The 14,242-nt window shown below is 35.5% G+C and overlaps 1 protein-coding gene across 50 annotated transcripts in view; it reads right to left on the bottom strand.

Moving 5' to 3' along the window:
- The window catches only part of PTPRD (protein tyrosine phosphatase receptor type D), a 1,245,299-nt gene that overhangs the window by 544,483 nt on the left and 686,574 nt on the right, over window positions 1–14,242 (bottom strand). For all 50 annotated transcript variants that reach the window (XM_030512143.1, XM_030512142.1, XM_030512141.1 and 47 more), the window contains one exon: window positions 11,246–11,268. The gene's annotated coding sequence lies outside the window, so the exon portion shown is untranslated. The remainder of the gene's footprint in view (window positions 1–11,245; window positions 11,269–14,242) is intronic.

Below are 14,242 nucleotides of genomic sequence, written 5' to 3'. Positions count from 1 at the left end.
GATAATTTCTGTAAAAATTTCTCAATTTCTGTAAATATCTGTAAATTTGTGTAACTGAAACATTCATCCTTTAAGTTTTCAAGATAAAGATAATGTTTTTTTAAATTTTGTGTGCTTACAATTGACTTCAGTTATTGTTGATTTATATTGTCATCTGAAGCATAATCTCTATGGTGAATCATCTGTTTATTAACGGTACTTACTGTTAAAGGCTAATCTGAAGTCTCCACTGATTTCCCATATATGCATGCATAGAATCAATTAAGTTGTCAGAAGCCTGGCATTGGCAAGCAGTGTAGATAGGCAACAGAGCCACGCACAGTCAAGTGTCAAGATAAAAATATACAGATGTGCAAGAGTAAGATATTTTTTAACTAACAGACATTTGAAAGAAAAAACAATAAGCTCCCATAGCATTTTAATTGCCATGCATCATAGTACTTGTAAAATGTAGTCAAGACAATTGGTATTAGAGCTTATGACTTGATGTTAACAGTCAATTACGGTATTAGACTTTAAAGGCAGAAAAATATGGTCTACTACTTTAAAGATACATCTATTATGTTTTATGGATGGTCAGCTAGGCTATTTTCTTATGCAATTCAGCTGGAAATTTCAGATTATAACAGAAGTGTTGATGTACTTATTAGGACCAAATTTTATCTGTATTTTTCTGGTAAAAGTTATGTGGTAATAGTAATACAAAATGTCTCCTCAAATTTCATCCTGGCAGTTACCATAAATGATGGAATATAAACACCCAAGCTGTCTATTTTTCTATAAGAAGAGCATTTACTTTTTGGCTTAAAGACTCACTAAAACCAAATATGATAACAGTTAATAAGTCACTTTCAAGTCATATTGGTTTTTTTTTCTTCAAAGACTGAGTACTTATTGATATACTTCAGAGAATCAGCCTGTTATTCTGTTAATATTGCTAGAAAAGAGGTGAGTGCAGAGATGAGATGGAGTAATAACCAATAAGGCATGGAAAAAATAATTGTTTTTAAAAAAGTCTATAAAAGCTTAAGACTTCCAGCTAAACAAAATCCCCATAAACATTAGACTTCCTGACAGCTGCAAAAACTAGAATCTGCAATGGCAGTAGCCAGCACTATATGACACTGAACCATGTAATTTACATCTTAGTGAAATTAAACGTAGTGTAATGGCTTAGCTTCCAGGCAACAATACTATTAAATTTGCTGTAGCAGATTATGAGATCATCTGAAACCCCAGGATACACTTTCAAGCCAGCTATTAGGCTTGTAAAATGTACTGCTTTTCTGGTTAGTTTTTCATTTAATTCATTGCAAGGATTATATTTTTCGATGGTTGCACATGCCATCCAGCAGAATGGCTCTAGAATGTCTGGTTGCCAATGTAATGCCACTTAAGGAACACAAGTGATATTATTGTAGGGGGAAAGCACACAGAGGTCAGTAAATTACTTGATAGCACTCAAGCAGTACTTGTTATACTGGTTATAAGCCTTCTCCTAACTTTTCTGAGCCAAGGTATGTTTTGTTTCATATCTTACACATTTTTCCAATACATGCTTCTGAAACGTCCATGCTTTTAAATTCCTACCGGTATAAAACTGCTTATTAGTTCCTACTGGAATTAGTAGCAAGGAGCTAAGAGGTTAAAATACAAATTAAACAAAGAGTTCATATGCACCAAGAAGCCGGTGAGCACGCTAGACAGAAATGAAAGCACTGGTTTTCCTTCTTGACAGCAGCCCCACAGTCTCACCTAGGAGGCTTTTCTGTGATCAGGACTGATTGCCTCAGCACCTCATTGGCCTGGGCTCTGCTTCTCTGATGACCTCCCAAAAGGAGTTCCAGAACATGAATGATATCAAGATGGGTGGGGCAAACTGCCATAAACAATATGAAGTCTTGCAGTGGCAAGAATAATGATTATGTCCCTGCAAACATTTATATACATACTTATACAGGGAGTAATGTTGCGTTTGTGGTTTAAGCCCAGCTGGCAACTAAGTACCATGCAGCCCTTTTCACCCACCTCCCTCCAGTGGGATGGGGAGAAGAATCAGGAAAAAGCTAAACCCCATGAGTTGAGATAAGAACAGTTTGGTAATTTAAATAAAGTAAAATAGAATTATTACTAAAATGAATAGTAATAATAATGATAACAATAGGAAATAAAGTGAAAGAGAGAAAGGAATAAACACCCCCTCAAAAAAACCCAGAACAAACCAAAACCAACCAATGAAAACACCGCTTAATAAATACAAGTGATGCACAATAAAACTGCTCCCCACCTGCTGACAGATACCCAGCCTGACCCGAGCAGCGATCAGTCCCTTCTGGGTAACTCCCCCAGCTTATATGCTGGGCATGATCTGCTGTGGTATGGAATAACCCTTTGGCTTGTTTGAGTCAGGTGTCCTCTCTCTGCTTCCTCCCAGCTTCTCATGCCACTCCTTGCTGGCAGAGCATGAGACATTGAAAAGTCCTTGATCAGGGTAAGCACCTCTTAGCAACAACTAAAACATTGGTGTGTTATCCACATTATTCTCATCCTAAATCCAAACCACAGCACTGTACCAGGTACTAGAAAGATAATTAGCTCTATCCCAGCCAAAACCAGGACAAGTACGTACATAGAATTTTGAGAAATCTGTTGGTTTTGGTTTTTTATTATCTTAAGGGCAATATTCAAAAATATCTAAAAATCAGCAGCATCTAACTCACTGGATTTGGCAGCCCCATCCCCTAGTTTTCTTGCCATAAACTGAAAAACTTGCACATGAAAGAAAATTTATAGGAAGTACTACAATGCTTCAATGTTATACAACTCTCTATCTCTACAAACAACTGTATGTATGTCATATGTTTGTGTGATTGTACATATATATCTTGTAATATTTCTGTGAATTACATAGAATTGATAAAAATGACTCTTTATTTATATGTTTAGAATTCTCAATTAAACATTGAACTGATTTATATTTTATGCATTTATAAATAACTACACACTGCTGTAATACACTAGTAGGCATTAAACCTTAAGCGCCGGGACTTTAAAAAACAGCAGTTTTATGCATATTCTATTAGAGCAGAATAGCATAAAATGAGTATGTTGAGACTTCTGATACATGCCTTAGAGAAATAACAAAGTAAATAATTTAACAAATTTCTATCAGAAACAGTAATTAAGGTATTTCCTGAGTTCTTTACATTTTTGGGGGGGGACGAAGGAAAATTAGTAAGGCAAATATCACTATCTTTGAAATATTACATTACAGTAAAATTAACTTTTTAATTTGAACAGCTGTCCTCCATGCGTCAGAACCAAAATTAAAACAATAATTTATCTTCTGTATCCCTAATTTTGTGTGATAAAAGGAGATATTGCTGCTTTAAAGAACAGCAAGTTGCAAGCATGTGGCGTGACTCAGCAGAAACAAAACAGCAGTTACAAGCAATGCTGCCTTTTGATAAGGTAAAAGCTAAACTTTCTACATTTAATAATTTTTGCCAGTTGATTTCAGCAGAACTTACACACACCAGATGCCACAATGCTCTTCAGAGGAGACTGTGAAGTTTACTGGTGTTACAGGATAGAAAAACTGGAAAACATTGTTCACTGGCATCTACATCAAGGAGGACTGTTTTCCTTAATTTCTGACAAAATGTAGGCATTTTAGCAAGACCTGTTCTTTAAAGATTCACACTTCACTAATAAACTGTTTAAGTTTTTAGTGTATGTCTTTTGTCATAATCATCACTAATTTATTGACAATATCAGGTGGATACTCCACATCTGCTAGACATGTGAGTGTTGCTCATATATCGTGGAGATCAAAGAAAGGCATGTAGCTCTGTTACCATTCAAAAGAGGTGAAGACTTTCTCTACTCTCATTGAATGTAAAAGGCATTTCCCAGTGGCTCTTGACAGATCTCAAGATTGTGACTAAACAACAGCATTAACCTAGAGTCTAGACATAGATCAGCAATTTAAGAATACATAGATTCTGATTTTGCATTGATATTAATAAAGCCTATGTTATCTGTTTTGTCTCCTGAATATTACTTTGAATCACTGCTTGTTCCAACTGTCTAACTTGGCTATTTGGGATTTGGAGTTTTTTCTACATAACAACTCTTGTCTTGACCTCGGTATAGTGACTGAGGGAAAAATGAGCTTTCTGGATATGGCTCAGATATGCTACCAGACTTCCGTGTAATTTCTGACTGGCCGAACTGTTCTTTAGTAACACTAATGTTACAAGAAGTACATTAAATTCAGCATTGATTTTAATGCCAGGAGTCCACAGACCTGGTCTTTATTGCCACTAAACAAGTTTATCAAAAGTTACTCCCTTGACCTTCCATGTCCTTGGCCAATCCCAGTGCCTCAAATGGTTAATTAGTTAGCAAAATTTGGATATATTTTTCCTCCTCAGTGTTCACCTGCCAGAAAAGTATTTCTCTGAAATTGCCTTCTGTTTTATCACTGAATTAAAGGTATCAGATGCTCTGTCTGCACCTTTTGCACACTTTGTATTGTGAAAATGAAGAAACATTCAAACTCAATCATAGATTGACGGCAGTTCATAATCTGTGTCTCTGTTTGTGTGCTCTTCTCAGTTTCTGTGACACAAAATATTTTTCTAAGTAACAGTAGTAACTGAGATGTAAACAGATGTTTTAGCATCCTTGCATGCCTGCAACTATATGAGATTAATCCATCAGCTTCTAATGAAAGTAATGAGTAAAAGTAAGTTCTCAGCTACAGTTATCTTTGATATATCATAGCAATGCTTTTACATGTCAGACTCAGTGGAGTGGTGGAAGCAGAGTCCTTTCACTAGAAAGAACAAGAAGATACACTCTAAAAATTCACCTAATGCAAGAACAGAGGAGAGGTGGTCTAAAGTCAGTCCTCCTTCAACGCCTACATAGTCTACTAGATTCAGAAAGGTAATTTGGTCACTCCATTGAACTGCCTATTCCAAACTGCTGTGAGCAGTTCCAGCAATGCAAAGGAGCTGTATGTGAATGTTTCCCACAGCCCATGAGTAGCGAGGTATCTTACAGCTCTTGCAGCTGCCACCTTTATCTAAGTAACTGCAGCTGATGCATCCACTCTTGTTCTATGACTTCTTTCACCAGCTAAGTACAGTTTCTGCTTAGACAGAAATGGTTGTAGATAGAAACAGTGCATGACTCAGAAGAGATGAGTCTGTTGCAATCACAACAGAAAAACTTTGCATGAGATTTTTATCTGTCATCTGAATAAAAACTAAAGTTAAACAGAAGTAACACAGATAAAGGCAGTGATGAATGAAATTCGCTGTTACATCTTTGTCATTGGTTCTTTCACGTTTCTGTGACAGTACTAAAGTCCTAGTTCCTAAAGCATACGATAATACATAAATAAACAAAAGCAAAAACTATTCCCAAAAATAATAATAGAAAAATCTAAATCCAAAGGTTGCTTTTAAGCAGGCTTATAAAAGAGGAGTTACAGAGATCCAAAAGCAAATAACTATAAACAGTGAAGCCGATGACCATAGACAAAGACCAAAATGTACAATCCTTTTACCCTGGACTGCTTCCTCTTCTACCTCCCTTACTGAAAGTGATACAACACAATGCTGAGTCATTTTGTTAACTCTCTGATATTTTTGCCTGTATTCCATCTATTCTTTCATGGCCATTGTTTTTGAAACTGATGTTTGCCAAAGTGAGCAAGTTGATTAATAGGTATTTTATACATCTGATATTTCCTCATAAAAGGCTGGTAAACTTATTTCAATTATCATACCACCAACAAGGATGCAATCTGTTCACAATGGATGTTTACGAATGACTGCTTTGGGTAATGGCTGTTTTCTTAGCATAGGAAATGAAATATAATATTATTAAACAGAGATATGCAGAATGGTGTGTCAACTTATCCATCTTCCTGATGTTTATAGGCTTAATTTTTTATAATGTTTATTTTATTTTATGGGTTGAAACGTTAAAGTATCACTTATTTGAAAGGATCTAATTTCTTTTATTTTTTTTTAATGTCCTTGAATATTAACATTCACAAATTCATGTGCAATCAGTGCAGAAAACCTGTGGTAGGTACTCTATTAATTTTATTTAGACAAATATGCTATAATGAGAGAGATAATGACCCAAGGAGTTTAATTTTTTTAGTTGAGGTATGAAAGTTTTTACCCACAAAGCTAAGGTTGTCTGTTTGGTGGTTTTGTTTTAACAAACTGCTTGTATAATGTCAGAAAATAATGCTCGATAATCTCAAAACTTCCATGAAAATTTGGTGTAAGTGGGAAAGGAGGAAATGCAGTGTAAGACTGTATGGGCGGAGGGGAAGACATGAATATTGTAAAGATTTTACATGTTAAAATAGTTAAAAGTATGTTCGATTAATACTTCAAATAGTGGCAGAAAGCACTGCAGTATGAATTTAGCCTCTCAGAATACATTAAAAAACAACTATTTATTTTCAGACATGGGAACAGTTTTCAAACCTACCCATCGCACAAAATATTTTTAGGTTTCATTAAATAATATTTTAAATGCTAAATATATAGGAACATTTTTATAAATGACGTATATGTTTTTCTCTTTCATACACTCAGATATTTAAGTCTATCATATACAGACTTGAATTTCTATTCCAGATTAATCTGGGGGAAAATGAGCGAAAAACATACTTCTTCAAATCATAAGGGGGTACTGAAAATATAAAGTCTTATAAAATTTTTAAGAGTTTTCAAAATTGAACGTCTTAACAGATGGTATGTCAGAAGACAGACAGACATAGAGTTTCCAACAGATAACACATGGATGCTCCTGATGAATGAAAATTTCTTGTTGCCTGCCAATACAGATGCCATTACTGCTAAGCAAACTATTTAAAAGAGAATGCTTTCTTTATCTCCTTCCCTCATATCTAGAAGACACAGGCTGATTCTTTTGGTGTCTACCACCATGTATTTTCACCAGCTTAGTATGCAAACCTTGGCTACTAGTACTGATATTTCCTTAGATCAGTTGTCAGTTTTGACTTGGACTGTGAAGCAGCTACAGCTCTTTATGGCAAATGTCACTGTGGTTCTGCAGCTGTTTAGATCCCATCTTCTTCCCCCTTGTATAATTGTTCTTGCATAATTCGGTTCTTGCTAGGCTTCAACTTCACAGTAGCAGCTTAATACAGAGGAATAGCTGAGGATTTTTTGTAAGAGCCTACAAATCTGGTTGCCTAAGATTAAATAGTAGGAGATGATAAATATTTTTTTCAAATCACTACCTCTAACATTAAGTTATTCTAAACATCCCACTTCACTCTGAATTTTGCCTCTGAAAACCTTAGCTTTAGTTTCAGTTTTGCAAATGACTCTTTATAATTGTAAAGTGGCAGTTTAATGAAGCCACATTGACTCAATGCTTACTTGAATCCCAATGACTTCAGTTACCTAAAAATGATGTATCTTTACTTATTGGATAAGGCTGAGTCTGTCTGGCTGTGGCTTTTGATACAAAATTAATGAGCTTTTTAGTCTTTACTGCATAGCCAAAGATGCTGAAAGGGCAAAGAAGGAATGTAAAAGGGACCATATAAAAATAAGCAATGAGTTGAATTCATTAAATTTATTGGGTGAAACAATTTAATGAAGAAAAATCCTAATTAGATTATTAACATCTAGATCACAAGTAGTAATTAAAAAGACAGTTGCTATGCAACCAAAAGGATTTTTGTGACGGAGTCCAGAAATGTATTTGTTAAGCATGCTGGTATTTTGCTTTGACCTTTTTTAGTTACACACCTGCCCAGACTGTCTGTAAATGTGTTTTTGAGAATGATAACATGAAAGATACCTGCAGGATTAAGCAAAAAAAAAAAAAAGCTATTTGAATTAGTTAATGACTTTTATTATTTTTAAAAGGGTAAGCGTAAGGAATTCATGACATAAAAATAAATACATGTATATAATTATGTATATAATTCATATGCTGATGTTCCATCAGCTATAATGGATTGATTTCTATTCCAAACATAGGTCCTGATCCTATAAAACACGGGAACATTAATTTTCATAATGTAGCGTATGACCTAACCCTGCCTTGTCCTGGAGGTCTTAAATAACAATTAAATCCTTTACTTGTATTAGAAACCTAAACAGCTGTTATTCATGATAACTAGGGGCAACTTTTACTTATCCTGGAATGCCTGGAGGGAGCTTTTGCTAATCCTGGAATACATAGGCAAAGATGCAGTTTGGTTTCTTCTATAACTTCCATTGTTATATGTGATGTGGTCATCTGACACAGATATATGGGACAAAGGACACCATTATGCAAATAAACAATGGCACACAATGTGTTTTGTTAGGGCACATTAACATTTCTTTGAAGAGGCATAAATTGTGCCCATACACTGCTCCTACATATTCCCCACAGTCAGACAATATCAAAATCCCTTGGTCGGCTTTACACTGTGCTGTGCAAATTGAGGGGGGAGATCTGGTTTGCTGGATCTGATGGCCTTTGACCAGGGGTAATGTCTTTTATTTGCAGAGGTTGGTTGCTAGCTGTATGAGCAACCTGAACTCCATTAATTCCCATTAGTCTGTCATTTAAGCCTCAAATCATTAAATGCTTTCTTTTGTCAGTAGAGATTCCTTTCCACTGATACCGTGACAGGAAAAGGAGAAGAAACCCAAGCTGGGTTTAACCAGTTGGCCTCTGACCAATGCTGGATTACCATGACTAGCCCACATGCAGAAGCAAAGGGCTTGCTCTCTGGTAAATCCTGCTATTTGCACTGCTGCCTCCTATTCTTACTTCTAATTTTCATTAAGAGAGGGAACAATAGTGATTCTTAACCAGAATGGGCTCCTTTTTTTTTTCAGATAGGAGGTCCTACAGACATTTAATTTGCCCTTTTCTGACTATTTCTTATGATTTATTTCATTTTCAGACATGATTTATGTAATTTATGATTTCCAGATATCTGCTTTTAACACAACTTTTCAATATAGACCCTAAAGCCTCTTTTCCTTTTCAGCTGCTCCAGCAGAGGAACATGAGATCTGATGCCAAAGTCTATCAATAAAGTGGAGAGCTTCCTAAAAGGACCTCTGGGAGCTTCACTTGCCATTCGATTTGGAATGAACTGTGAGCAGAAATGCATGTAAACATCTATGCACTTTTATGGAAGGAATCTAGGTGGAAGTGCTATTTAAAAGTAGGTTTCTTTTTTTTTTTTCCCTTTCCAGAGATAGATAAACACTGTTATAAGGATTTAATTGTTTAGTAGTTAACTTGTAAAGATATCACATTTGATTTAATACTACTTTTGCTTGGAACCTTTTGAATGAAATGAAGAATTCATGTTTACTAGATAATATGGAAATAATTTCCTGGATAAAAGATGGTCATCAGAAATTCAGAACTATCCTCTAAAAAATTACTGTACATTCTCTCTATATATTAAATACTGTTAAGCATGCAGCTCTATTAAAATAAATGCAGAAAGTGTTTTAGAGGATCAATCCCATGCCAGCAGAAATTGTATCTGTTGGTGTCAAAAACCCCAGCAATATGTATTGTGTTTTTCAAAAAGAAGTTATAGTAGTGCAAAAAGAAATCCTTGGGCTATGAAGTGGCAAAATTGTAAAATACATTTCTCATATTCCAACAAGAAAAATATAAGAAATGGGGGTTAAGGGTAGAAATAAGTCCAAAATTACACTGCGTACAAAAATTTTACAGAATAATGAAAAAACAATTTTAGTCCAAAAGGATATGAAATTATAGGTTATTTAAGTGTCCCTGGCTATCTTATGTCTAGTGTTTACATCTAAGATGAAGTTTTGTTCAGTATACTAAGTCTGTCCCAAACATTTGAAATATAACAAAGATAATATGGAATGTATTTTTCTACAAAGTCATATATACAATCATAAGACCTCAAGCTATATAACTAAAATATTACAAATTCTTTACCTTTTAATGAAGTTATTGATAAAGTAAGATTTACTTTGTCATCAAAAGATAGACCAGGGATAATGTGGGCCATCACCAGAGCAAGTCCAGAGGAGGGCCACGAGGATGATAAGGGGGCTGGAGCACCTCCCACAGGCTAAGAAATTTGGAGCTTTTCATCCTGGAGAAGAGGTGGCTGAGTGGAGACCTCATAGCAGCCTTCCAGTATCTGTGGGGGCCTACAAGGATGCTGGAGAGGGACTCTTTGTCAGGGACTGTAGTGGTAGGAGAAGGTGTAATGGGTTTAAACTTAAACAGGTAAGACTTAGGTTAGATAAAAGGAAGAAGCTCTTTCCTGTGAGAGTGGTGAGGCACTGGAACAGGTTGACCAAAAACATGGCAAATGCTCCATTCCTGGCAGTGTTTAAGGCGAGGTTGGGCAGAGCCTTGGGCGACATGGTCTGGTGTGAGGTGTCCCTGTCCACCATGGCAGGGGGGTTGGAACTTAATCTTAAGGTCCTTTCCAACCCGAACCATTCTATGATTCGATGATTCTACTGTATCCAGAACTGCAAATTATTGCCAAAATACTGAAGAATTTACTTCTGAAAGGATGTCTTAAAAAAGCTTTTTCATTTTCACCAGACAATTTCACTGCAACAACTGAACTTCTTGACATTAAAATAAGGCAGTTAATGTGTGTTTCCAATTCTGAAAATTAGAAATATATACAACAAAATCTATTTATTTTTGTGTGCCCTGATAAACTCAGATTTATCACAAACCTGTGTAAATAAAGCAGGTTCAGAACTATCAAAAGTTCTTATCTCTATTTTGGCTCAAAAAAATTACAGAGCACTAGAAAGACAAAAGTGTGTCTTCCATTGCCCACTGAGGTTACAACTCCCTAAGAACTTTGGTTTTTTGGGTCACAGATCAGACTCAAGATATAAGTTACAGCAAAATGTCAGCATTAATGGAAAGATAATACTTAGAATATGGAATTATGCTTTGCAATTATTTGCAAACTTAGAAATGTAGTTGATTATGTCACATGAACATTTTATCCAACACACCACTCACAAGAAGAATCCACGGTAGTTCCCTGTATACTGGGAAAGTGATTTTTTGCTGACTGTAAACCTTTACCATGAACTACCAGAGTGAATAACTGCTAAACATAAATCATAAGAACATTATCAAGCTTTAATTCTTTCAGCTTTGAGTAAACTAGCTGAGTTATGCAGTCAAAAAATGAGTTTCCTACCTCGACTTTGTGAATTCCAGCTCCTGTTAGAAGAGAAAGAAAGGAGGATATTCAGAGAAGGAAGCAGAGAGGAAAACATTGACTTTTCTTTCCAAATATTTCACAGAAAACAGGTAAACAACTTTGATAAGGCAACAAACTACATCAAGTAGAAAGTTCCCCTTTTATAAACAGGAAATAATTTTTTTTAGTCTCCAGCTGTAAGAAGTCTTTCCAATTGACACTTCACAATGTAAAGTGAGGTATTCCCATAGGTGGGAATGAGTGTGCTCCAATTTGCAGATGAAGAAAGAAATTTTAAAAAAATACAGTAAAATTTCAGTTCAAACATACGTCTAAAAAGTCACTTGCCTGAAGTTTTATCCCTGTGCTTAAAACACAGGGATATAATAAAACTAATCAACTTTTTTTCAATCAATATGTAGTTGTCTAAATGTTCTTCACAGGCTTTTTGTTTGCCAACCTGAGCTCCAACTCAACCTGAGTTGCTATGAGTTCTGGTATTCTTTTGTACCCTATTATTGTTGTTACAATCTTGGTGCATTAGGCACTTTCCAAGCACTGTCAGAAATCTGCAAAAGTAGGGAGCAAAGATCAGGAAACAGAAGTCCCTGCCCATGGCAGGGGGTTGGAACTAGATGATCTTAAGGTCCTTTCCAACCCAAACCATTCTATGATTCTATGATTATAGAATATAATTTTTAATGAAATATGCATAAAGGTAATATTTATTTTCTAGAAACCACAAACAATTTCAAGATATTTCCAAAAGGATTTAAATTTGGTTAGCCCTTGTAGATTTTCTGAGCTATATAGTATACAAACTATAATCTTGACTTTTTCCATAAGAAACTTATTCTCCCATATTTAACTACTTCATTGGAAGAGGAATGAGAAAACTTGCAAGACAAGGGCAAGTTCTGGACAGGAAAAAAAACATCAGCAAGTGGAACACTTGACGACATATTTTTGGTGGAATTTAGAAAATAAAGAAAAAGGAATCGCCTAATAGTTAGCTGCAGCTATTAGTAAATGACCAGCTAAAATATATACACAGGAGGAAAATATGTGTCATCTGGATTTCAGTTGTTTATTTATAATTTATTTATTTATTTTAAATTTGTCATCATTCAACAGCTTATACTTAACAACCTGTTCAAATATATACTTTGGACAGTAATCTGCAACACATAGTCATCATTTCACTTTCTTGAATACACTGCTCTGTAGAAATAGTCTTCAGAAGTTTCAGAGTTCTGCAGAAAGCTACTTCGTATTTACATTTGAAAAAACTAGATGCATCTTCTATTATCTAGAAGATTAAAGATAATCTTCTTTCCTATTAACAATTCTGCATGACACCAATAGAAAAAAAAACAAAAACAAACCTTCCTTTGTATCCTCTCGCTGACTCACTCTAACTAGAGATGCAGTAATGTCAGAAAAATTCTTGTAGTGAATTCAGGTTAGTCAGCTGAATTCCTTTAGCTGAGTTCTTTTGACTGAGTGGTTTTGTTTAGCATGAGTAGTGGTTTAGCATGGGAAGCTGAAGTTGCTGGAGCCTTAGGCACAGCTAACTCCCACCTAGGTAAAGCTGAACTTAATTTACAATCTGTACGTTGTTAGGTAAACCAAGGCCTTGAGACCAACGCAAATTAAAAGATAAAGGAGCTGCATCCCCTAGCAAGGAGCAACAATTAGAAAGATAAGAAATTTATGGCCTGCCTGCAGACAACAAAAGAACCCAATGGTGGATGAGGAGACCCCAGACCAAAATTCCTCATTGGACCAAGAGGCTTTTACAATGCACATGAACAGTGTGTGGTGGCTGGGGGCATAGAATGTAAAGGATATAAAACCCCATCAATTTCTTTGTTCTGGGACCCTCCTCGGAGGCACCCAGCTTGGGCTGCTCCTATTCCTGTACCACTCAATTATTAAATTATTTATCTAAAAATTGGATGTCTGAGACTATGTTGTGGGAAACCTAGGGCAGAGAATTTTCTTTAACGGTTCTCAAAAGCCTAAGCTTGAAACGAGCAAGTTTCATATTTTTGATGAAACCTGAACGAATCTTGTAATATTTAAAACTCAATCTTGACGCTTTTATATAAATTGTTGTTTAGATGTGATATCATGTTTCCTCCCTAATCATAGCTGTCCAGATTATTTTACTGATTCTTTAGGATACTTATGCATTTACTCAAATTTTCTGGAAATACATCTCATAGGTCGAGAAATATTATTGTCTCATGAAACTGAGAAGGTAGACTGGATGTTTGAATAGCAGTTAATATAAAATCCTGAAAATATTACCAATTTTAGAATTACATTCTTTGCAGTGCTCCTCCAGTTCTGTTTCAAATGCTAAGTGCAGGCTTCGAAGTTTTTTCTATTTTATGGCTGGTAAGATAATTTTTTGTTACTTTAGACTTTAAAACATGTCAGTTTATGGGCTTTTTTCGTCTTTATATCCCCGGCCAGTGAGAGTCAGTATTACAAAATTAATTTGATGGAACATAGCAGGCACATTGTGCAGATTATCATTCAGTGAGGAGTCTGCATCATAGTACAAGAGAGGTAGAAAAAATTTAGGAGAAACTGCCACCAAAGAAAGAAAGAGATCATCTTCTTTGATAGATGTGTCCTGTGTCCTGACCTCATTAATCCCGGTGTAACAAAAGAATGACAGGATTGCAAAAACATTGCTGATAAAAGGAAAAACATTAACACCACCCTCCCCCAAACTAAAGTCAATACTACATCTTTGTAGGGTGGCCTATAATGAAGAAGTTACTAGTGGGTAGCTCTGGGCAGTGACACTTAAAAGATGTCATGCTAGATACTGTAGGAAGGCAGGATAATTATCTGTGTATTGTTACACAGTGAGAATTACAGTCACTGAACTTTCAAGTAGAGAGTCAAGTACCACATTCAAAAAGTTTTTCCTGTTACATAAACACCAAGATACCCTAAGCACGAAAAACTCTCCACAAG

This window comes from Strigops habroptila, chromosome Z (genome assembly GCF_004027225.2).
Source record: "Strigops habroptila isolate Jane chromosome Z, bStrHab1.2.pri, whole genome shotgun sequence".
In the NCBI taxonomy this organism is placed as follows: Eukaryota; Metazoa; Chordata; class Aves; order Psittaciformes; family Psittacidae; genus Strigops; species Strigops habroptila.
Note: the sequence above shows the minus strand (reverse complement) of the source record. Positions and strands in the feature narration are given on the sequence as shown.